The sequence below is a fragment of the Tiliqua scincoides genome, chromosome 2 (assembly GCF_035046505.1).
Source record: "Tiliqua scincoides isolate rTilSci1 chromosome 2, rTilSci1.hap2, whole genome shotgun sequence".
In the NCBI taxonomy this organism is placed as follows: Eukaryota; Metazoa; Chordata; class Lepidosauria; order Squamata; family Scincidae; genus Tiliqua; species Tiliqua scincoides.
Genome location: NC_089822.1, coordinates 2,444,595 through 2,468,945, shown reverse-complemented (window position 1 = coordinate 2,468,945; position 24,351 = coordinate 2,444,595).

The window sequence follows — 24,351 nt, the reverse complement described above, 5'->3', positions numbered from 1 at the left end:
CACAAAACCTCTAACCAAGTCAGTAGGTACTTGCTTCTAGGATCCCGGATTGGGTCAAACTTCCCAAACACATGAAAAAGGTTAAGAGGCCATTCTGGAGGAACTCAGCCCTCCCTCCACTTGCTCAGGATTTCCTATCCATATGAAGTTGGCCCTGGGAACCTCAATGGAAGGACAGGTGGGAGGGAGGGTAGGAGGGCCCAAGTGGGTGGCTAGAGACACCCTCTTTCCCCAAACATGTGCAGTTTAAACTGACTCCATCTTGGTTTCAGAGTCAGGCAGGCCTCCCTGAAATGTGAAAAGGGATGAGATTTTGCTGCCTCCCAAGGAAAGGCCCCTCTGTGGTCGATTAAATCTGGTGCTTGAGGTCTGACAAAAGGATAACTAGCAAGAACAAGTCCTGTCCTGAATGTTAAATTAAATTACAATTGGCCAACTGGGTAGTCCTTTTCAGACTCTGGGCCAAGAAGTCCTTCCACCTAAACCTGAGATAACACCCCCTGCCACATTATTGTTCAGCAGGAACTTCCTGTTCAGCAGGACCCCCCCCCCCCAGATTCAGTCATCTTTCCAACTAACTTCTGCTGTCCAAACACAGCTATTTGCAAGTATCTCTCTCCTCAGTAAATGTGCTTTTTACTTGTTATATTTCTTCAATGAACTCTTTTCTTTGAAAAGCTCTGTCTGGTGGCGACTGTTAGCCTAATTTTGAGGCACTTTAAGATTGTTTACACTGCTCATCCATGTCAACGACCCCAAACCTTGTCACACTGCTAGATTTGACCTCTTGCTTGCTCTTGTTGGCATCCTTCAGTCTCAGAAGACTATGGTGTCACGCTCTGAATGGTGGTTCTGGAACAGTGTCCTCTCCAGTGCACGAAGCCTGGGTAAAGTAGGTATGGAGGATAGGCTGTTACCCATGCAGCAAATCCCCCCTCTCCACGTCGCTGAAATGGTCCAATGGAAAGGCAGAGGCCAATACGGTTGGTTCCAGCGGCGTCGCAGGAGTTGCCAGAACGTGACTGTGTTTAGCCATGAACTGCCTCAGGGACTCCAGCTCCAGATTTTGCCTCGAGATTGACTCCTGAAGCCTTTTCCATAACTGGATGTAGCCACAAGGCAGTGGAGGTTTGGGATCAGAGTTTTCCTTCTCTCAGATGAGCTGCCTTCCCAGGCTGACGAGTCCCATCTACCCGGTGGCTGTTTAGTCGCCTCTTACGACAAGTACAGCCAAACTGAGGGCCTATTCTTATCCCCAGCCCCCAGGGGAACCTTTCTACCAAAGCACTACCAAATTCAGTTCCCTGGTTTTGGCAATGCTTTATAAAAGCAGTTTCTTGCTTGCTAATTTCCCCAATTTCAGTTATTTGTGTATGTGCATTTGACACGTGCAGGACACAGGTGCATGTGTGAAGGAGCATTGTTGGCAACAAAAGGCCAAAAGAACATGGTCTGAACTGGCTTTTGGACTAGAGCCTGTTAATGAGCAGAGTGGAAGCCTTCCTGCCTGTTCCATGATGGCCAGAGACTCCAGCGGACGAAAGGTCACTACTGTTATTTATCTAAGAACAACTGGCAGGGAATTCTTCCAACACTAAAAGCCATCCCTATACTGGTGGTGGAGAGGACAGGAGGGCTGCTGCCACGTGATTGATGTTACTCACCATTTCTGGCAGCGGTCAGGTAGGGCGTGACAGCACATCACATTTTGCAAGGCCATAAATTGGGCTGTGATGCTGGGACAAGAATTCTGGCAGTGCAGCCTGAGGATAGGATGGCACTGAGGCTGCAGTCCTCTACACACATTTGCCTGGAAGTAAGTCCCATCAGACTCAGTGGAGCTTGCTTCTGAATACGCATGCAGTGGGTTGTGCTTTACACTCTTCAGTGAACAGGGCATTCCACAGGAGATAAAAGACCTGCTTGGTCATCTGGCCACCTAGCCACAACCAATGGAAGAAACAGGCTATCGTGCAGAATTGATGCAGGCTGCGGAAATCCATATTCCTTGGTGCAGTGTGGTTGGGTTACTTTGGCAGACCTCTTTTGTTTTTGTTCAGGTACTGACTACATATAAGCCCGGGCACATTCTGTCAGTGCAAGGACCAGTCACCTGTCAAAGGTCTGAACCTGTTGGAACATGGGTGCAAAGGCCACCTGCAGGACCCTGGGGCACTGCATTGTCCAGTTCCCTGAGACCACATACTGCCTCTGTGGCACCTGCAGGAGGAGTGTCCCACGTGTGACATCCTTCCTTCGTCTCCCACGTTCTTCCCTTCTCTTCCTCACCACTGAACCTGCCACACCCAAGCTGCTGCACTCTGTCCCCGACGGCAAGCAGCCATTGCTGAAAGCACCCCCTTTACACCCATGCAAAGAGAACACATAGAGTTGCATAAGGCTGCAATCCTAACCACACTTTCCTGAGAGTAAACCCCATTGAACAAAATAGGACTTACTTCTGAGAAGACCTGGTTAGGACTGTGCCCATAGTCACAGAAGTCTCGGATACACAACTGCCCAGCCATAAGCAAAGTACAGTATTTTTCTTCTGGAAACCTCGACTGCCTCTGCTCCTGAGCACGTTTATTAATGGCAGCAGCCTGGCTGGGTGGGGAATTTCCCCTCCTGCTGATTGCTCTGCTTCTAGAACCCCCTTTCCTGACTGAACCCATGTCTCCCAGCACCCCAGGAGCTGCTTCTGCTGAATCACTGAAGGTGAAGTAGCACCAATGGGGTCTTGTGGGCCAGCCCCTGAGGCAGCAAATGAGCGCTGCAGTTTGGTTTTGAACAGAGCATGTAGGTATGTCTGGTGGGGGGGTGACATTCGTGTCCATGAAAGCCCATTTACTAGTCAGGTCAGTGTCAGTCCTGTCATCTAAGATGACGCAGCAATTCAGTGCCCAAACACAGTGTTACTAAAGTAGAGATTTACTGATGAAAATGTACTGCAAAATTAAATTGACTTCCTATACATCAGCCCAGGACTCGTTACTTCTTTCTGGAAAGATGTGCCCACTTCACAGACGCCCCCATCATTCCTCCACTCATGTCTTATTCCTGCCCCTTCTCTTCCTGAGAAACCCCAAGCCTTTCATTGCTCCGCATCCAGACACTAAAACCCTGTTGCAAGGACAGTTTTTCCTCCAGGATTCTGCCAAGGATAAAACATTTCTCATCAATGCACACACCACCCACAAACTGAGGATCTTGGTCTTGTTCCACAGACTGCCTTGTGCGCTGCGTATGGCCACCTGACTACAAAATGAAATTGCCCTCCTATACACTGGCCCAGGACTCGTTGCTTCTTTCAGAAAGGTGCTCCCCATTTACAGATGTCCCCATTATGGCAAACGTGCCCCCTTTGTCAAAGGGACTAGATTTTGTGGATCTGAGCAGGGTTTTCTTCTTTTCCAGCTCTCACTTCCCTGCCTGCCTCGTCCCTTCTGCCCCTGTTCCTGGTTCTGCTCTGGGGCGGCTTCTCTGTCTCTGTCCAGGGCTGCCCTTAGGTGGCTTCCCCAGACAGCTCTCCATTTTGCTCTTTGTGTGGCCTCTGCTAGTGCCTCTTTCCTTCCCCTTCTCATCCTGAGAAATCCCAAGCTTTTCATTGCTCCGCATCCAGACATGAAGCCCATGTTGCAGGTACAGTTTTTTTTCCAGGATTCCGCCAAGGACAGAACATTTCTCATCAATGCACACACCGCCCACAAACCGAGGCTCTTGGTCTCGTTCCACAGACTGCCTCGTGCGCTGCGCATGGCCACCTGAAGGTTCTTTGGGGGATGCTTTTGCTCCCCAGCTCAGCTCCTTCCTAGCTCTGTGGTGTATTCCAGCTCCAGGCTCTATTGTGACTGTGGATGCCTCTCCAACTGCAGTTCTTTCTCCCCTCCACCCATGCCGCAAGATCTCTGTCTGCTCTGTCTTGGCAGAAGCCTGCATTTTCTCACCAAATGCCAGACGCTGTGGGGCTCCAGATGGCTGCTCAGGGGGCACCTGAGCTTCTATCTTGTTGCGTATCCCACATGTTGTTGACTGAGAGGCAACCTTGTGTCCAAATGGTTTGGAAGCTGCTTGCCCTGCTGTGGGGTGTAGCATCTGGTCTTTCAGGATGGCTGTTGCCTCCCTAATCAGGACTGACTCCGGAGATGCCAGGGGCTGTTCCGCTGCTGGAGAATCCTCGTGCCGAGGGCCCACCTTCTCTTCTGCAGCCTTGGCAGCGCCTCCTTTCTCTTCTCCCAGCCATGTACTTTCCCCAGTGGTTTCCCCCTCACTGTCCCAGTCCCCTACTCTCTCCCACTCACATTCAGAGCTGAACTGGGACATGCCTCCTGTAGAAAGAGGGCGCTGTGCTTCTTCTTCTGCTGTGCCTGTCTGTGACTGCAAGCCATGCGCTGGGCCGCCTTGGAAGGTCTGCTCTGCATTGATTTGGGCAGTGGTTCCATACGCCGGAGTCTGGCGTGGCAATGCTTCTTTGCTCTCTCTGCTCCAGCCAAGGGTCACCATCTCACCTGTTTCTGATTGAGGGGCAATATGGTGTCCAAATGGTTCAGAAGCTGCTTGCCTTGCTGTGGGGTGAAGCATCTGATCTCTCAGGATGGCTCTTTCCTCTCTAATCATGGCGGACTGCAAAGATGCTTGGGACTGTTCCACTGCTGGAGAATCCTCATGCCGAGGGCCCACCTCCTCTTCTGCAGCCTTGGCACTGCTTCCTTTCTCTTCTCCCAGCCATGTGCTTTTTCCAATGGCCTCCTCCTCACTGTCCCAGTCTCCTACCCTCTCCCACTCACATTCAGAGCTGAACTGGGACATGCCTTCTGTAGAAAGAGGGTGTTCTGCTTCTTCTCCTTCTGCCGTGCCTGTCTGTGCCTGCAAACCATGTCCTGCGTCCCCTTGGATGTTCTGCCCTGCATTGACGTTGGAAACGGCTCCATCTCCTGGAGCCTGGCAAGGCAATGCTCCATCCTCCTTGCTCCATCCTAGGGTGCTCCCCCTTCCTTGATGCCCTCTACCTGCCTGTCTGTAATGCTTGGCCACCATGTCCTCATAGGCAGAATGAGATTTGAGAGCATGAGAAAACTCCGTGGAGGAACCCTTGGCTGCCCAGGAGATGTGACTGGAGTCCAACAGTCCAGAATTGGACCAGGCAGCAGCTTCATGGTCCTGGAGGGGAGCATTCTTCATGCTTCCTCTGGCAGACAAGGCAGAAAAACAGTGGGACTCACCATCCTTTGTCTGGGCTGCCCTTCCTTGTTCTCCCTTTTTCTGCTGCCCCCATCTTGGCTCTGTGTCTGAGAGCAGTGAATATATTGAGTCTTTCCTGGATGTGGCCAAATGGCACTGACAGGGGTATTCAGATTCCTTAGAAGACCCTTCCAGCTCCCACCGAGCACATGAAACTTCTGGAGACCCAGGTGGACTGTGGCTGCTGCCTGTCGGTCTGTGGATAACACTTTCCGTCTGCCAGGAAACCCCCTTGGAAGAGCGTGGAACTGGGTCTTTGCCCGTGACTATCTGAGACCCAGGTGGACTGCAGCTGCTGCCTGCCGTTCCGTGGATAACACTTTCTGATTGCCAGGAAACCCCCTTGGAAGAGCGTGGAACTGGGTCTTTGCCCGTGACTATCTGAGACCCAGGTGGACTGTGACTGCTGCCTGTCGGTCTGTGGATAACACTTTCTGTCTGCCAGGAAACCCCCTTGGAAGAGCGTGGAACTGGGTCTTTGCCCGTGACTATCTGAGACCCAGGTGGACTGCGGCTGCTGCCTGTTGATCCGTGGACAACACTTTCCATCTGCCAGGAAACCCCCTTGGAAGAGCGTGGAACTGGGTCTTTGCCCATGACTATCTGAGACCCAGGTGGACAGTGACTGCTGCCTGTTGATCCGTGGACAACACTTTCTGTCTGCCAGGAAACCCCCTTGGAAGAGCGTGGAACTGGGTCTTTGCCCATGACTATCTGAGACCCAGGTGGACTGTGACTGCTGCCTGTTGATCCGTGGATAACACTTTCTGTCTGCCAGGAAACCCCCTTGGAAGAGCGTGGAACTGGGTCTTTGCCCGTGACTATCTGAGACCCAGGTGGACTGCGGCTGCTGCCTGTTGATCCGTGGACAACACCTTCTGTTTGCCAGAAAACCCCCTTGGAAGAGTGTGGACCTGGGTCTTTGCCTGTGACTACCTGAGGGACTCTTCCAATCTTGCCAGAACATTTCCTGGGCAACGATCCCATCGGAAAGACAGGGGGCTCCCCAGGCTTGGCACAAATGCTTGAGCGTGGCCCATTTGTGGACTTCTTCAAACATACTTGCAGTGTTGATCTTTGCCAAGGTCTCTTTTGCAGTGAGTCTGTTCTGGGTGCTGCTCGCCCAGCCTTCAAGCCGCTAGTGGTCCCTGTGGTTCCCGTGGAATGCTGGGGCTCTTCAGCTGGATGGCGAAGGGGTTCTTTAGCAGCCTGCTGTGAAGCAGATCTTCCTTCTGACCCCACTCGGTAGAAGAGCTCTGAGCGGAATCTGTGTGAAACCTTTGAGCTGGAGGGGGCTTCCCGTTCTCTGTCAGCCTGAAGCGGAACACCAGCAACTTTGAGGGTTTTATCACAGGTTGAAAGCAGATGCTGATCCCGGGTTCCTCCAGCCTGGGAAGAAGATGCAGCAGCAACAAAGGGCCTGGCTGACTTCTGTAGCAGTCCAGGCAGGTGCCACCTGTGCTCTGTGGTCAGAATTCTGACATGGGCTTCTAGAGCTTCCTTAGTTTCTGAGTTCAGGAAAAGGAGCTTCTGGGCAGCAGGACTCACCTCCTGCACCACCCATGGTTTCTTAGCACCGGCTCTCATTCCTGCAAGGATGTTCTTAGGCCTCCCTGCAACTCTCCCCCCTTTTGCAGACGGCAGACTCCCCTGTGGCTCTTGGGGAACAGGAGCAAAGGCTTGCAGGGATCTCTGAATGGCAGCCGGCAGGCCCCACTCGTGCTGAACCTTCTTGCGCTGGATGTGCAGCTCCAGCACACGCTTGACAGCAGCTGTCAAGGAAGGCAGCCCCTCCACACAGTCCACAGAACGAATGCTTGCTGAGATCACCGATGTCGCTTCTGGCTGTTTCTTCTCAGATGTCCCTCTTTTGTCCTGGAAGCTCCACACTGAACGTTTTGTCTCAAAGTGGGGTTTGAGAAAAGTGTCCTGGAGAGACTGGGAATCGAGGTGCAACCAGGGCTGGGTTTGGGGCCTGCTTCCTCCAGTAGGTAGCACAGCAGGCAGAAATGCTTTCAGAGATTTTTGAACATGCTTTGGAAGGCCCCATCGATGCTTTGCAGTTATACGTCTCACATGGGACTCCAGGTGCTCCTTGGTGTCTGAGCTGAGGAAAAAGAGACTCTGAGTAGTGCTGTGCACTTCTTCTCTGGCCCAAGGGAGCTTAGGAGCTGTGGTTGCCCCTTTGATGGATGGCGTGTGCTTCTTTGCCCCACTCTGGGGAAAAGGGGCAAAGACACACAGAGACTTCAGCGCTGTGGAAGGGAGGCCCCATGCGTGCTGGATTTTCTTGCGCTGGATGTGGAACTCCAGAAGATTCTGGATCTCTCTGGGGGGGAAAGTTAGCTCCCGCTCAGGGGGCAGGAGGGCAGTCTCTTCTGCACCCACACATGTGGCTGCCATTCGCTTTCCTGGGAAGAAGGTTACTGTCTGCTTTCTGCGGGGTTCAGACTGAAGAGGAGCTAAAGCCCTCAGCAAATCCTGGACCAGTTTGGGAACCTTCCACTTGTGCTTTGCAGTCCTGCTCCTGACGTGGCCTTCCAGGCAATCAACTGACTCTGGATTCAGAAATGGCAGGTCCTGGTGAGGGGTGATCACCTGACCTGTAGACGGAGGGATCCGAGCCCCACTGCTCCCTTTTCCTTGGCCTGCCACCTGCTCACTAGTGACAAACGCGGCCACTTCAGTCTTTGTGCTGCTTGGAGGCAGCTTCGGGGGCGGCAGGGCAAAGGCGCGCAGGGATCTCTGCACAGTGGAGGGCAATCCCCATTTATGCTGGATCCTTTTCTTTCGTATATGGAATTCCAGAAGACGGAGGGCCGCATTTGGGAGGAACTTTGCTGCTTTTATCACCTGGCGGAATCTGTTCCTTGGCAAGCCATCTGCCTTCCTTGGGCACTCTGCCTGGGCAAATTTCTTGCCACTCTGAGGAAACCAAGCCCTGCCCAAGGAAGGCGAGGGAAGGAAGGGTTTCAGAGACCCCAGGACTCTCCCCGGCAACCCCCACTTCCGCTGCAGCTTCATTTTCTGAATGTGGTGCTCCAGATGACTGTAGGTGTCGCCAGGAAGGAACAGCAGCTCCTGATGCAGAACATGGGCCTCAACTGCACTTTTTGGAGGTCCAGAGCGTGTGGGTGTTTGCTGAATAAAGCCCCGGAGCGACCTCTGCACCAGGACAGGAAATCCCCAGGCGTGCTGAATCCTTTTCCTCCCAATGTGCAGTTCCAGGGTCTCTCTCACCCTCTGCCTGCAGAACGGCGTCTTCACCTCTGAAAATTCAAAAGCAGCCACTCGGAGCCTGGCCACGGGACGGGGCAGCTTGGGCGCCATCCCGGCAACAGCCTCCACACAGCGGGTCCCCAGTCCCCACAAAGACGCAAAGTGGCGCCGCTGTACGGCCAGCTCAATCCGATTCATGTCCTCCCTGCCGACCGAGAAGGAGGACCTCCGGGGCTTCAGCGGCCGGAGCTCAGGCCGGATCGGCTTGGGGAGAGGCTGGCTTTGCGGCAATGACGCTCGTCTCCCAGAGATCCGGAAGGCAGCAGGGAAAACTTCCAAATGGACCTCCAAATATTTCTTGGCCAAGTGGAGCTGCAGCTTCTCCGCAGCTTTGGCTCTCGATACGAGCCGTGGCCGAGCCTGCTGTGGCGCTACACCAGGAGTCCGTGGGCCCTTCTTCCTATCCCTCTCAGTGTCGATGGCACCCACGGGCCGGGCTCTGGGGCGGGTTCCACGGCTAGGCTCACCAGAACGGCTCCTCACCGACAGCGTCTCCTTCCATTCCCGGGGAGGTTCCGGGATCAGCAGCCGCAGGGAGTCCAGAACCCTCTTGGGCAAGCCCCACTGGCGCTGAAGCTTCTGCCTCTGAATGTGGTGCTCTAGGTGGCTGCAGGTGCTCTGCGGAAGGAAAAGCAGGTCTCGCTGCAAGACCTGGATGCGAACCGTGACCTTGGGAAAGGGGGGCCCCGGAGGGAACTCCTGCAGGAAGGCCCTCAGAGACCTCTGGACGAGGAGCGGGAAGCCCCATGCATGCTGCAGCCTCTTCTTCCTCACGTGCAGTTCTAACAGACGCTGGTTCTCTCTCTGGACACGTCGGCCCTGCACCTGTGAGGGGCGAAGAGCAGCCCTTCGGCAGCCAAGAGGCTGGGAGAAGGGCCGGGGTGGCAGCAGGGCCTGCAAGGCCTCCACGTGCCGCGTGCCCAGGCCCCAGAGGGATGACAAGTGGCACAGGCGCACAGACATCTCCACCCTGTCTGCCTGCTCTCTGGGCACAAAGGGCAAGAAGCATTTCCGGAGCTGCAAGGGCCTGCAGCCGCAGAGGACCAACCTGGGAAGAGGCTGTCTGGACGCCAAGAAGGTGCATCTCCAAGAGCGCACCACGACAGCCGGGAAAGCCCCTAACTGCATCTCCACCCGCTTCTTAGCCAGGTGGACCTGAATCTTCTCCAGACTCTGGCATCCTTTCCTGGGGACCCCCCGAAGAATACCTGGGGTGGCAGCCGCCCTCCCCCTCTGAACTGGAGATGCTGAGAGAGTCTCGCTGCCAGCTCTGCCAGAAAGTCCCCCTGCCCCTGGTTCACAAGGAAGCCCTGAGGGCTTTTGCCCAGGAGCACCAGCCTTCAGTCCCGGCTGCAACAGCCTGAGAGAGTCCAAGACCCTTCTGGGCAGCCCCCAAACACGGTGCAGTTTCATCTTCTGCAAGTGGATTTCAAGCTGGTGGCAGATTTTCGGCGGAAGGAACAGCCGCTCCGGCAGCAGAACGTGGACGCAGATGTTCGTGTGAATAGAGGAAGCCGGGGGAGGCGGCCCGTGCAGGAAGCCCAGGAGTGACCTGTGTATAAGGGCTGGCAAACCCCACTCGTGCTGGATCCTCTTCCTCTGGACGTGGTGCTCTAAAGCCTCTTGGTCAAGGCCTGGAGGGAGCGACACCCAGGCCTTTGTGAAGTCGAAGGTCACCCGTCTCTTCCTGGGAGAGTGGGAGCTCGGCCGCAGCGCCATTCCCCCCAGCGCCTCCACGTAGCGCCTGCCCAGCTCCCACAGACCTGCCAACTGGTTGCGACGCACAGCCAGGTCGATCCTGTCCATCTCCTCTCGGCCTGCAAAGGGCAGCAGGGACCTGCGAGGCAGTAAAGGCTTCTCGCCCGGAGGGATCGTCTTGGGGAGAGGCCTCTTCACAGGCAGTGAGGCTCTCCAGGAAACCCTCACCACAGAAGGGAGAGCTTCCAGGTGCACCTCCAAGGATTTCTTAGCCAGGTGGAGCTGGAGGTGCACCTGCACAGTGGGCAGCGGCTGCACTTGACGTGGGGCGTTCGCCATCCTGGCGGCCTTCCTGCCAGCGCCCTGCTCTTTCCCCACAGCACCTGCTCTGCAGGGCCCTGGGCAAGTCGTGCTGCCAAGCCCGTATCTGGGGGACAGATGCTTCAGGGACTCCAGAACCCTCCTCGGCAGCAGCCAGCGCTGGTGGAGCACCCTCTTCTGCACGTTCCTCTCCAGCACCTGCTTGGTGGCTTGGCTGAGGAAGGAGAGCTCCGTCTGGAAGACGGCCACCTCTCTGTGCCTCGTCTTCAAGGGGGTACGGGGAGCAGCCGGTCGGAAAGCGCGGAGGGACCTCTGAACGAGACCCGGGAGCCCCCAGCTGTGATGCAGCCTCTTTCTTTTCACGTGCCACTCCAGCACCTCTCGGGTACTCTGGCCCAGGAACAGGGTCTCTCTTCCGGTGAAGCTGAAGGCAGCAGATCTGGGGGACCAGGAGGCAGCGTGGGCAGCAGGAACAGAACGCTGGAGGAGTTGAACAAGGGGCTTGTGGTACACCGTGGGAAGTCCCCACTTGCAGGTTAGGATTTTGTGGGTGATGTTGAGCTGAATGCAACCGAGAATGTTCTCATTCAGAAAAGGGAGCTCCTGGGAACGCGGCTTTAGAGGTTTTGACCGAGGAGGAATGACTTTGGAGAGGACACGCTTGCCAGCTTGGTAGGCCGTCTTCTGAGACTGCTGGACCACAGAAGAGGCCATGCCAAAGCGGATCTCAAGGGCTTTCTTGGCCACGTGTCCTCGGAGCGCCTGCCGCCTGTGGTCCCAGCCCTGCTTTGGGGAAGGTTTCTCTGAAGAGGCTGCAGACTTCTGGGAAGAGCCTGATGTCGTCATGGACGACATCCTCTTCACGGCTTTCTCCATCACAGGCAGCAAACAGGCCTTTTCCCCCTCTCTCGGTCTCCTGATCAGTGGAGGAGGGACTGGCAGGAACGCCCGTAGAGACTCCAATACCCGCCTGGGTAGACCCCACCGCCTCTCCACGATCTTGCTCCTGATGTGGGTCTCCAGCTGCTGCTGCTTGATCCCCAAGGTGAAGAACAGGAGCTGACTGAAGCCTGTAAATACCCTCACCTCAAGTCGGGCACGGGACACAGAGGCAACCTGCGCTGATGGCGGTACAGGCCGAAGAAACCCTTTCAAAGACTGTTGCACCAGGCCAGGCAGGCCCCACTGGTGCTGAAGCCTCTTCCTCAGCACGTGGGACTCCAGGACTCTCCACTCCCTGCGTGCTGTGGAAAGAGGCTCTGCGTGGCCACACTCTATGAAGACAGGCACTCTGGAAGGGGCTGTTGGCAGTGACAGGGGGCCGGGGGCAATCTTGGCCAGGGACTGTGTATACAGTGTCGGGAGCCCCCACAGGAAGTGGAGGTATTTGCATTTTATGTTCATCTCCAGAGCATCTGCTTCCCCCGGAAGACAGAAGCACACTCTGTTCCTCAGCTGAGGACAATGTTGACCAGAACGGATCAGCTTAGGCAAAGGCCTCTTCCTGGCCCATGACGTGGTCATCTTCTGAGAATGCCCCACAATGGCAGGGAAAACCTCCAGCCTCCTCTCCAAGGACTTCTTCATAAAATGGTCCTGAAGTTTTGCTTGGGAGCCTGAGATGGTCTTGGAGTCCAAGACCTGGGCTGAGGTGGTGAGCTCATGTCCCTCTGCACCAACGTCTCTCTGCACTGTAAACACTGTGGTCTTGTTGACTCTCTTGTGGTGGAAGGTCTCAGCAAAGGCCTCCTTGTCCAGTTGGGAGAGGACTCCATGGCCCTTCATCTGTTTCGTGATGGGAGAACTAGATCGGAAGTCCTTCACGCGGCGACCAGCAGAGAGGCCGGAAGAGGATTCTGTGCAGGATGTGAAAGACGTACTGTATGTGGTGGAAGACAGGCTGAAGGTGTCTTTGTTCCGCCCGTCACGGTCAACGGCCCAGTCGCTTCGTTCCTCCCAGCCATAAGCAGCATACTTTGCGACACGCACGGTCTCTGAGACAGAAGCAGTGGCGCTGACTCTCTGTCGGAAGGAAACATGGCCTCTCTCAAAGGACACTCCAGGGAGAGCAGGATCAGCAGGATCGAGGCTGTCTGCTCCCTTGGAGTACAGGAATTGTGCGGCCTCTTCGGCTGCACGCTCACACAGCTTGCAGGCTGCGTTGTCGCACAGCAGTTGACGGATGCGATCCCTGTGAGTCTTCTGGGGCACACCGCCTTGTAACCGTGGCTTGGTGGCTGCAAAGGAAAGGGAAGACCCCAGTCAGTTCTGTCCAGCTGTGCCACCAGGAGAACTGATTGCAAACTTTTAGTAACCTATGAGATGAGCCAGATTTTCAATCTAGAAGTAGGCCCCCAACAGCAGTTTTGTGGCACCTTCGCTAAGCAAGGCTGGGCAAGTGAGGCAAAAATCCAAGCAATGTCTTGTGGAAGGACTGCTATGGTTTTACTTCTCACACACATCGTTCCACCACAGCGTGAGGTCTTTCCATGGAAATGTGCTCTCAGTGTGGCCATTACAAGGTCTCTGCTTTTACTTCAGAGCTGCAGGAGACCATCCAGTGAACAGTGGAAAATCTCCAAGCACAATGCTACCTGTGTAGATGGACTTCTCTAGCTCAGCAGAGCCCCACTGAAGAGGGCCCCGGAGCCAGGACATGGTCAGGAACCACCACTGGTCCTTCAGAGTCAGGACTGGCTACACTGACTGGCAGGCAATGGCTCTCCAGGATTTAGAGACGGTGACCTTTCCAGGTCCTACCTGGAGATGCTAGTGGGGATTGAACCTGGGTCCTTCTGCACGCAAAGCAAGTGCTCTACCGCTCAGCCACATCCCACCCCTCGACCTACCAGCCACATTGTCATGGAAGGATCTTTCATATGTTCAAGCAAATCCTTTATTCCTCATTGTGCCCCTCTTACCAAGGTGTTTGTTCTGGGACGAGCTTCTAATTTTTAATTTAAATGATGGGATCTTTTTCTTGCATTTCTACTCAACGAGTGCCAAAGGTGGCTAACATTTGTAAAAATACAGTCAGAAAAAAATGAACAGCACAGGCATCCTTAAAACAAAGAGCAAAAGTCCAGGTGGTGATCAGAATGGATGGTCAGCACCTGGACTTCAGGAGGCCCCAAAGACAAAGGAGGTCTGGCACAGCAATGCCACCTTACTGCCTGTCTGCCAAACCCAATGGGGACTGTGGCTTGCTGGGGGGGGGCCCTCAGGGAGATCATCTCCTGCTTGTCATGGCACTTCTGGGAAACTATTGGTGGGGGGGGGAGGTCAGAAAGAGAAGCTTACCTGATCTCTGCTCTGCAATCTGCTTCTGCCTGCCTGCGATTCCAAAATGCATCTGCCGCAGGGAAAGAGAGATGTCTTTAGAAAATTACGGAATGAGGAGCCCCCACCCGCCCCTCCCAGCACCTGTCTGCTAAAGGGCTCTGCACCTCCTCCAAACCCCAAACTGCCCCTCCCCCAATTTCCCTGTCCCCAGGGTTACTTCCTGAGCTCTTCACATCTCCGTGTTAGAATCATGCAGGGAATCCTCTTCTGTCTGTACAACCCCATATCCAGGTGGCTTCGGGCCCTCACCTCTCTGTTTCCAAATCATGTCAGTGTCCCATTAACCCCCCCCCCCCAATTCTTTGAAAACCAGAAGAACAGAACTAAAAATGAGTGATGCAAAAATTCGTCTGCTTAATTCCTCTCTCAGGTCACAGAATGTTCATTTCCTCATCACAGAATGTTCATTTCTGTTCTCCATCCTAAACAGAATATACCAAACCCTGCTTATGACACCTGGCTGTGTGCCAGATTAATATTCCCACACAAAATTAATAAGTAATCTATTTCTTCTTTGAATACCAACGAAACACAGTATTTTATTTCCACCCCCAGATGCCCCCCTTCTTGCATCCCAGTGTAATGAGCGGAATCACCCACAGCTGGACTAAACTGTGCCTGGAGAGGGGGCTGGATGAAGGACCTCTCTTCCCTTGCCCCACTGCTGAACAGAGATCCAAGCCCCAGGATTCCTTTCAGCAGGGGTTGGGGACTCCGGAACAAGACTTGGCAAGTTCTGAGAGCCAGGTGAGTTTGCCTCATCATGGAGACAATCTCTGACAGCTTTGCACAGGCTCAGTGGGCCAGCCATGCAAAGTATCACAAAACTAACTTACCCAGTCTAGGATGGTCCAGAGCCATACTGGGAGCTTCCTGGAGCTTCTCCAGAGCCAGTTATAAAGCCTGTTCCACATAGCGAAACTTTGCAGATGTGTCCACGTGGGGTAGAAAACAGGGCAAGACGATGTCACTGGCCAAGAGACTAAAAGGGTTCCCAAAGACCAAAGAAACAACTGGACAAAGTAGTCATCTCCCTAACTGTACCCAAACACCAGGGCACATGCAACCAATGCGTTGTGCTCCTGGCCAATGCTGGGTTCAGATATGAGCAGTCTCCAAGGAGCGGTCTGGAGAGCATCACAAAGGAAAAGAACCTTTATACAGCCTCTGCAGCTAGGAGTCCTAAAGAATCCTCTGGGCCCTAAAGTCCTGCTCAGCCAGCTAGGGCCTAGGAGAGGGGGGTAAAGGGTGATTTGTACCCTGGCCCAGGGTCAGAAAGGGGGCCCAGGAGCCAAAAGAGGGGGCCCAGAAATTTCTTGGGATCTTCCATTTTCCAATCTCACCCATGTGGGATGCTGGGGGCATTTCCATGGGCACATGGCGACAACTACTGCCACAAGCCAAACACACCAGGCCCAGGAATGCATATATTCCTTAACAGTATCACATCTGGGAGGAAAATGACCTGCTACAGTAGCTCTAAAAATATACCCGGGTAGATGGGACTCGTCAGCCTAGGAAGGCAGCTCATCTAAGAGAAGGAAACTCTGACCTCAAACCTCCACTGCCTTGTGGCTACATCCAGTTGTGGAAAAGGCTTCAGGAGTCAACCTTGAGGCAAAATCAGGAGCCGGAGTCCCTTAGGCAGTTCATGGCTGAACACAGTCACGTTCTGGCAACTCCTGCGACGCCGCTGGAACCAACCGTATTGGCTTCTGCCTTTCCATTGGACCATTCCAGCGACGTGGAGAGGGGGGATTTGCTGCATGGGTAACAGCCTATCCTCCATACCTTCTTTACCCAGGCTTCGCGCACTGGAGAGGACACTCCAACTTTGCCATACGGCGTCAGCACAACACGGGAAGCAGCAGTTTACCGGTTATAAGTCTTTGCTCGATTGGCGTAGAGCATGACGCCAGGGGCTGCTTCCGACGGTGGGAGAGAAGAAGGAAGGCCCATAGCCAGGGAGACAGACCAGGGACAGACTGCACTTGCTCCCGGTGTGGAAGGGATTGTCACTCCCGGATTGGCCTTTTCAGCCACACTAGACGCTGTGCCAGAACCACCTTTCAGAGCGCGATACCATAGTCTTTCGAGACTGAAGGTTGCCAATACAAATACAGTAGCTCTGTGGCTTGTGGATCTGCTTACCAAGAAGGAGCGCATAGGAGCTCAGTGACACAGCTGTGGGACTGCAGCTGCTGCAGAAGGACATTTTGGTTCACTCAGGACTTTCCATTCTAGTGTGAGCCTAAATTAAATGATACTAATTTCCGGCAATGCTTTTCTATATTTGAAAGATTTTAGAGAGACTTAGGGGTGTGTTTGGTTTTCTGCATCTAGCTGCCAAAGCTGGGCAGGCAGGTAGACCTGAGCTCTGCATTGGGAAGACTGGTAGACCTGGGCTCCAAAGACTATTCTGGCTGTTGTCTGTTGCTGGTGGCGTAGCTGGAGGGGGGAGCACTCAGCCTGCCAGAGGTAGGCGAGCGGCCCCTCCCTTCGGAGCCATTCCTGGCAGGGGGGGCAAAACGGAGCTGTATGGAGCCTCCGGAGCCCTTCAGAGCCATTCTCGCCGGGAATGGCTCCAAAGGGAGGGGCCGCTTGCCCACCTCCCTGCCAGGCTGAGTGCTCTGCCCCCTCTCCAGCTACACCACCGCCTGTTGGCACTTTCTTTGCCTATTTTGCCCCCCCCCATTCTGCCCACCCCATCACTCTGTTTCACCCCCTCCCTCTTTGGGAAGGGGCCCAAAAGGAACTTTGTACCCCCTGGTAAAATTCCTCTCAGTGGTCCTGCAGCCAGCTTGTCCTCACTGTGCTTATCACAAGTAAAAAATGGAGCTGGTGACGCTTTTGACAATAAAAAGGTGCTTCGGAGTTAATGACCACCTAGGTGACCCAGGCTGCAATCCTATCCACACTTACCTGGGAGTAAGCCCCACTGACTAATGGGACTTACTTCTGACTAGACATGCATAGGATTGGGCTCTCAGACGAAAAGAGTTTGGGGATTGGCATTCCTTTTCATGAGCTCATCCTGATCTAATTTCTGTGAGAACCTGCACACCCTATGGTCAGATTAGGGCTGTGGCAAACTGATTAAATTGTATAGTTTCAGAAGTGAATAACCCCGAGATTTAAAGAAAAAAAAACCCTCTCAAACAATTTTATAAGGTTCCCACAGTGGTAGATGGGCCGTCATGGTTAGGAGGAAGGAGAAAGGCACAAAAAGATTTTAAAATGAGGATCTCTTACCTCTTATTTGTGGATCTTCATGGATTCCCCAGTTAAGCCACTCAGGTCCATCTTCTTGGTGTTTTGTTCATCCCACATCTCACACTGAATAGTATGGGAATTTTCACCCCTTGATAAGAACATAAGAAGAGCCCTGCTGGATCAGGCCAAACATCCAGCTAGGTCAGCTTCCTGTATCTCACAGTAACCCACCAGATGCCTCAGGGAGCATCCAAGACAACAAGAGACTTGCATCCTTGTTGATGAGACAGACTCCATCTTGACCCCTAGACAAATTCGGTCTGGCAACATTCCCAATTCTGCCCGGAACAAGCTCTGTTTGTGTGAAATATGCAAGCTAGGTAAAATCAAAGACTACAGAAAGCAGTCAGAACTGGCGAAGCTGGGACAAGTGCCAGTTAGAGGGTACTTGCTGAAATTATGTTCCAAGTAGGGTACAATGCTAACTGAACTATATAATGGAATTGCTTATGCTCTGTTATGAGTTCCTCACCCTGCGGGGAGGGGGAACTACCTTTGATCAAAGCATATAGCTTTCCTTGCCAAATCCACCTTTCGACTCAGCCTTCTTTGTTTCCACGCAACACTTGTGAATGTAAAGAAGGGGGGGGGCTTCCCTCTTTCTGCAACATCCTCATCTCACTTTCTTGCATCTGGCCTTCTGAGGCAGCCTACTTCTAAAACCAAGAGGTTGCACAAACCCATCATGGCTTGTAACCTGTGATGGACTTTTCCTTCATAAATCTGTCCAATTCCCCTTTAAAGGCATCCAGGCCAGATGTTATCACCACATCCTGTGGCAAGGAATTTCACAATTTAAACAATGGCTAAAGACATATTTTCTTCTGTTTTGTTCTAACTCTTCCGACAGGCAGTTTTAGTGGATGTCCCCTGGTTCTGGTAATGTGTGAGAGGGAAAAGAACATCCCTCTATTCATTCTATGTGTCCCCTGCATAATTTTGTACATCACAATCATGTCCCCCCCCAGGCACCTTTTTCCTAAAGAACCCCAACTCTGTAGCCTTTCCTTATAAAAGAGGTCCCCCAGCCCAGCAAACATTTTGGTCTCCTTTACCAATTGCACTATGTCCTTTCTGAAGTGTGACGAAATACTCCAGATGTGACTATACCATGAGTTTGTACAATGGCAAATTGTACAATTCATACAATAACAATTTTGACCGTTTTATTCTCAATTCCCCTTCTTAATTATCCTGAGCATGGAATCGGCCTTCTTCACTGCCGCCACACACTAGGTCAACACTTTACATTACACTTACTTTGCACTAAGTAAGTGTAACCTAATGCTCATTGGGGCAAAAAATCAAAACTTCACATATAGGCTGATGGGTTCTGAGCTGTCTCTGACAGATCAGGAGAGAGATCTTGGGGTGGTGGTGGTGGACAGCTCGATGAAAATGTCGACCCAATGTGCGGCGGCAGTGAAGAAGGCCAATTCTATGCTGGGGATCATTAGAAAAGGTATTGAGAACAAAACGGCTAATATTAGAATGCTGTTGTAAGAATCGATGGTAAGGCCACACCTGGAGTATTGTGTCCAGTTCTGGACACCACATGTCAAATAGGACATAGTGGAAATGGAAAAGGTGCAAAAGAGAGCGACTAAGGGCGCAATTCTAACCAGCACTTATGCCAACATAGGAGTCCCGGGAGGGTCGCAGACGTGTGCTAAAGCACATTTGCGCCTCTGTGGGAGGAAGCTGCATCAGCGCATCTACATGCGCTGATGCACGGAGGCTGGCAGAAGCCTCTGTGGCGGCTTCCTCCCTGCGGCTTGTACCAGTGCACCCGCGCCAACACAAACAGAGAAGGTAGGCGTGGGGGGGCAGGGGAGGTGGGGGGCGTTTCTGGGTGGGGAAGGGCAGGTGATGGGCAGTCTTGGGGGCGGGCACGTGGGGAGCCAGGGGCGGGGCTGGGACCCGGCAGTTATGCCGGATCCCAACCCCCATCCACAGGGAGAATGAAGTGGCTTCAAGCTGCTCCACATTCCTCTGACTTGCGCCACCTCCAGAGGTGTGGCAAGTCTGAGGAGACCCATTGGGGCCAGCAGCCCCTACCTAGGGGTAAGGTGAAGAGCTTCCCCTTGCCTCTGACTGAGCCGCTGCTGGCCAGAAACCCATGTTGGATGCAGCGCAAGCCTCCTGGCTTGACTGCTCCAGTGCAGGTTTGGATTGCGCCCTTAGATGATTACTGGGCTCGGGCATAACATAACATAAGAGCATAAGAACAGCCCCACTGGATCAGGCCATAGGCCCATCTAGTCCAGCTTCCTGTATCTCACAGCGGCCCACCAAATGCCCCAGAGAGCACACCAGATAACAAGAGACCTCGTCCTGGTGCTCTCCCCTACATCTGGCATTCTGACTTAACCCATTTCTAAAATCAGGAGGTTGCGCATACACATCATGGCTTGTACCCCATAATGGATTTTTCCTCCAGAAACTCGTCCAATCCCCTTTTAAAGGCCTCTAGGCTAGACGCCAGCACCACATCCTGTGGCAAGGAGTTCCACAGACCGACCACACGCTGAGTAAAGAAATATTTTCTTTTGTCTGTCCTAACCCGCCCAACACTCAATTTTGGTGGGTGTCCCCTGGTTGTGGTATTATGTGAGAGTGTAAAGAGCATCTCCCTATCCACTCTGTCCATCCCCTGCATAATTTTGTATGTCTCAATCATGTCCCCCCTCAAGCGTCTCTTTTCTAGGCTGAAGAGGCCCAAACGCCGTAGCCTTTCCTCATAAGGAAGGTGCCCCAGCCCCGTAATCATCTTAGTCGCTCTCTTTTGCACCTTTTCCATTTCCACTATGTCTTTTTTGAGATGCGGCGACCAGAACTGGACACAATACTCCAGGTGTGGCCTTACCATCGATTTGTACAACGGCATTATAATACTAGCCGTTTTGTTCTCAATACCCTTCCTAATGATCCCAAGCATAGAATTGGCCTTCTTCACTGCCGCCGCACATTGGGTCGACACTTTCATCGACCTGTCCACCACCACCCCAAGATCTCTCTCCTGATCTGTCACAGACAGCTCAGAACCCATCAGCCTATATCTAAAGTTTTGATTTTTTGCCCCAATGTGCATGACTTTACACTTACTGACATTGAAGCGCATCTGCCATTTTGCTGCCCATTCTGCCAGTCTGGAGAGGTCCTTCTGGAGCTCCTCACAATCACTTCTGGTCTTTACCACTCGGAAAAGTTTGGTGTCGTCTGCAAACTAAGCCACTTCACTGCTCAACCCTGTCTCCAGGTCATTTATGAAGAGGTTGAAAAGCACCGGTCCCAGGACAGATCCTTGGGGCACACTGCTTTTCACCTCTCTCCATTGTGAAAATTGCCCATTGACACCCACTCTCTGCTTCCTGGCCTCCAACCAGTTCTCAATCCACGAGAGGACATGTCCTCTAATTCCCTGATTGTGGAGCTTTTTCAGTAGCCTTTGGTGAGGGACCGTGTCAAACGCCTTCTGAAAGTCCAGATATATAATGTCCACGGGTTCTCCCGCATCCACATGCCTGTTGACCTTTTCAAAGAATTCTATAAGGTTCGTGAGGCAAGACTTACCCTTACAGAAGCCATGCTGACTCTCCCTCAGCAAGGCCTGTTCGTCTATGTGTTTTGAGATCCTATCTTTGATGAGGCATTCCACCATCTTACCCGGTATGGATGTTAGGCTGACCGGCCTATAGTTTCCCAGGTCCCCCCTCTTTCCCTTTTTAAAAATAGGCGTGACATTTGCTATCCTCCAATCTTCTGGCACCGTGGCCGTTTTGAGGGACAAGTTGCATACCTTAGTCAAGAGATCTGCAACTTCATTCTTCAATTCCTTAATAACCCTTGGGTGGATGCCATCCGGGCCCGGTGACTTATTGATCTTTAATTTATCAATGAGGTCTGAAACATCTTCTCTTTTAACCTCTATCTGACTTAACTCCTCGGTTAGGAGGGGCCGTTCGGGCAGCGGTATCTGCCTGAGGTCTTCTGCCGTGAAGACAGGTGCAAAGAACTCATTTAATTTCTCTGCCATCTCTAAGTCTCCTTTTATCTCCCCTTTCCCTCCCTCACCATCCAGAGGGCCAACCGCTTCTCTGGCGGGTTTCCTTCTTCTAACATATTTGAAGAAGCTTTTATTATTCCCCTTAATGTTGCTGGCCATGCGTTCCTCATAGTCTCTCTTGGCCTCCCATATCACCTTCTTACATTTCTTTTGCCACAGTTTATGTTCCTTTTTATTCTCCTCATTAGGGCAAGACTTCCATTTACGGAAGGAAGCTTCCTTGCCCTTCACAGCCTCTCTAACTTGGCTGGTTAGCCATGCGGGCACCCTCCTGGATTTAGTGGAACCCTTCTTTCTTTGCGGTATACACCTCTGCTGGGCCTCTAGTACTGTTGTTTTAAGGGCACATAAGGGCACATTCCTTATGAGGAAAGGCTACAGCGTTTTGGGCCTCTTCAGCCTAGAAAAGAGGCGCCTGAGGGGGGACATGATTGAGATATACAAAATTAAGAACATAAGCCCCGCTGGATCAGGCCAAAGACCCATCTAGTCCAGCTTCCTGTATCTCACAGTGGCCCACCAAATGCCCCAGGGAGCACACAAGACAACAACTCTCCTGCATCTGGCAATCAGAGGCAGCCTCTAAAACCAAGAGCTTGCACATACCTACTATGACTTGTAACCTGTAATGAACTTTTCCTCCAGAAATTTGTCCAATCCCCTCTTAAAGGCACCCAGGCAAGATGCCATCACTACTTCCTGTGGCAAGGAGTTCCACAAACTAATCACACTCTGGTAAGGAAATAATTTCTTCTGTCTGTCCTAACTCTCCCAACACTCAACTTTAGTGGTCAGGAAGGATAGAGTGGATAGAGAGATGCTCTTTTCACACAACACCAGAACCAGGGGACATCCACTGAAATTGAGTGTTGGGAGAGTTAGGACAAAGAAAATATTTCTTTATCCAGCTTGTAAGTGTGTTTATCTCACCTTCCTCATTTCAAGGTCCCCTTCAGGTTTCTGGTCCAGAGGACAATAGCATGCCCCTAGTATTACATCGCTCCAGAAACCTGGTAATTTAACCCACATCAATTCTGTGGTGGAGTTGGACCTGCCTTCAATCTCTACTTTGCTGGATTCTACCCCTTCTTTAACTTAAATGGCCACCCCACTGCCAACACGCCCCTCCCTGTCCCTCCTATAGAATTTATAGCTGTGATTGCGGTATCCCACTGATTTTCCATATTCCATCAGGTTTCTGTTATGCCTGCTATATCAATATTTTCCCTAGTCACCAGACATTCCAGTTCCCCCATCTTTGTTTGGAGACTTCAGGCATTTGTATAAAAGCTCTGGTATCCGGAGTCCCCCAAGATGGGCTGCTTATTTGCTCCTTTCTCCCTGCAGTCTCTCATTCTGCTGGACCGGCTATCACATCCTATCATGCTTCCACTCCCAATTCCCACTTTGTCACTACCTTGCTGTTCTCTAACCTCCCCATCCTCGTCCCATAGGGATGAGAAGTCACAAACTGGATGCACCTTGGCTCCTGTTGGCTTTCCCCCAGGGGTCAGTTTGAAAGCTGCTCTGCCACCTTTTTAATGTTACATGCCATCAGTCTACTTCCATTCTGGTTCAAATGAAGCCCGTCCCTCTTGTACAGGTCCCGCTCATCCCAGAACATTCCCCAGTGCCTAAATCCCACCTCCCTACACCACCATCTCATTCACGCATTGAGACCCCTGATCTCCGCCTGCCTAGCTGCCCCTACGTGTGGAACAGGTAGCCCTTCCAAGAATGCTACCTTTGGAGTCCTGGCTTTAAGTTTCCTACCTAGCAGCCTAAATTTGGCCTCCAGGACCTCCCGGCTATATTTCCCCACATCATTGGTGCCAACATGTACCACAACAGCTACCTCCTCCCTAGCACTCTCAACCAGCCTATTTAGATGAGATGTGATGTCTGCAACCTCTGCGCCAGGCAGGTAAATCACCATGCAGTCCTCACGTTCGTCACAGACCCCCCTTTCTATGTTCCTGACAATCGAATCACCCACTACAAGAAGCCCCCAACCCCCTTTCTGCTGAGGAGTATTATTAGAGCTACTGGATACGGGCCCATCCCCTGAAGAAAGGGTCCCCCTTGGGGTATCATTTCTGTCCTCTCCAGAATGATGTCCTCCAGCCCTGAGACTTCCTACCCTGGCAGCTGCGGAGCTACCCTCCTGAGGGTGGGTTAACTCCAGCACGTTCCCAGAAGTTTTCCTGTAGTCACTTGCTGCCTGCCTCTAGTTCTCCAGGCCCACAACCAAGGCCTCAAGGGAGTAAAACTGTTCCCTGAGGACCTGGAACGTCTTGCAGCGAGGACACACCCATGACTTATGCTCAAGAGGCAAATAGTCATACACGTGACACTCAGTGCAAAACACTGGCTAGCCCCCACCATGCAGCTGGCAGTCTGTTTGTTTTGGGTGTGTTAGGAAAGCTTAAACGAGTTTGATGCCTCCTCTTCTGGGGAGAAGTGAAGGGCAGTGTCTGTGGCCTGGGATGCATCGCCCTGCTGCTCAACTCGCACAAATGCTTAACTTGCTTACCTTGGCACTTTGTCTCACGGAGGCTCTTAGTTCAAGATGGCCACTCACAGCTTGTGGAGCTGGTGTGTGTGTGTGTGGGGGGGGGGTGTGGTTTACTTTGGCAGACCCCTTTTGTTTTTGTTCAGGTACTGACTACATATAAGCCCGAGCACATTCTGTCAGTGCAAGGACCAGTCACCTGTCAAAGGTCTGAACCTGTTGGAATAAGGGTGCAAGCGCCACCTGCAGGACTCTGGGGCACTGCATTGTCCAGTTCCCTGAGACCACATACTGCCTCTGTGGCACCTGCAGGAGAGTCTCCCACGTGTGACATCCTTCCTTCGTCTCCCACATGTTCTTCCCTTCTCTTCCTCACCACTCAACCTGCCACGCCCAAGCTGCGGCACTCTGTCCCCGACGGCAAGCAGCCATTGCTGAAAGCACCCCCTTTACACCCATGCAAAGAGAGCACGTAGGGTTCCCTCAGTCACAGAAGCCTCGGATACCTCAGAAGGTGTACGCAACTGCCCAGCCATAAGCAAAGTACAGTATTTTTCTTCTGGAAACCTCGACTGCATCTGCTCCTGAGCACGTTTATTAATGGCAGCAGCCTGGCTGG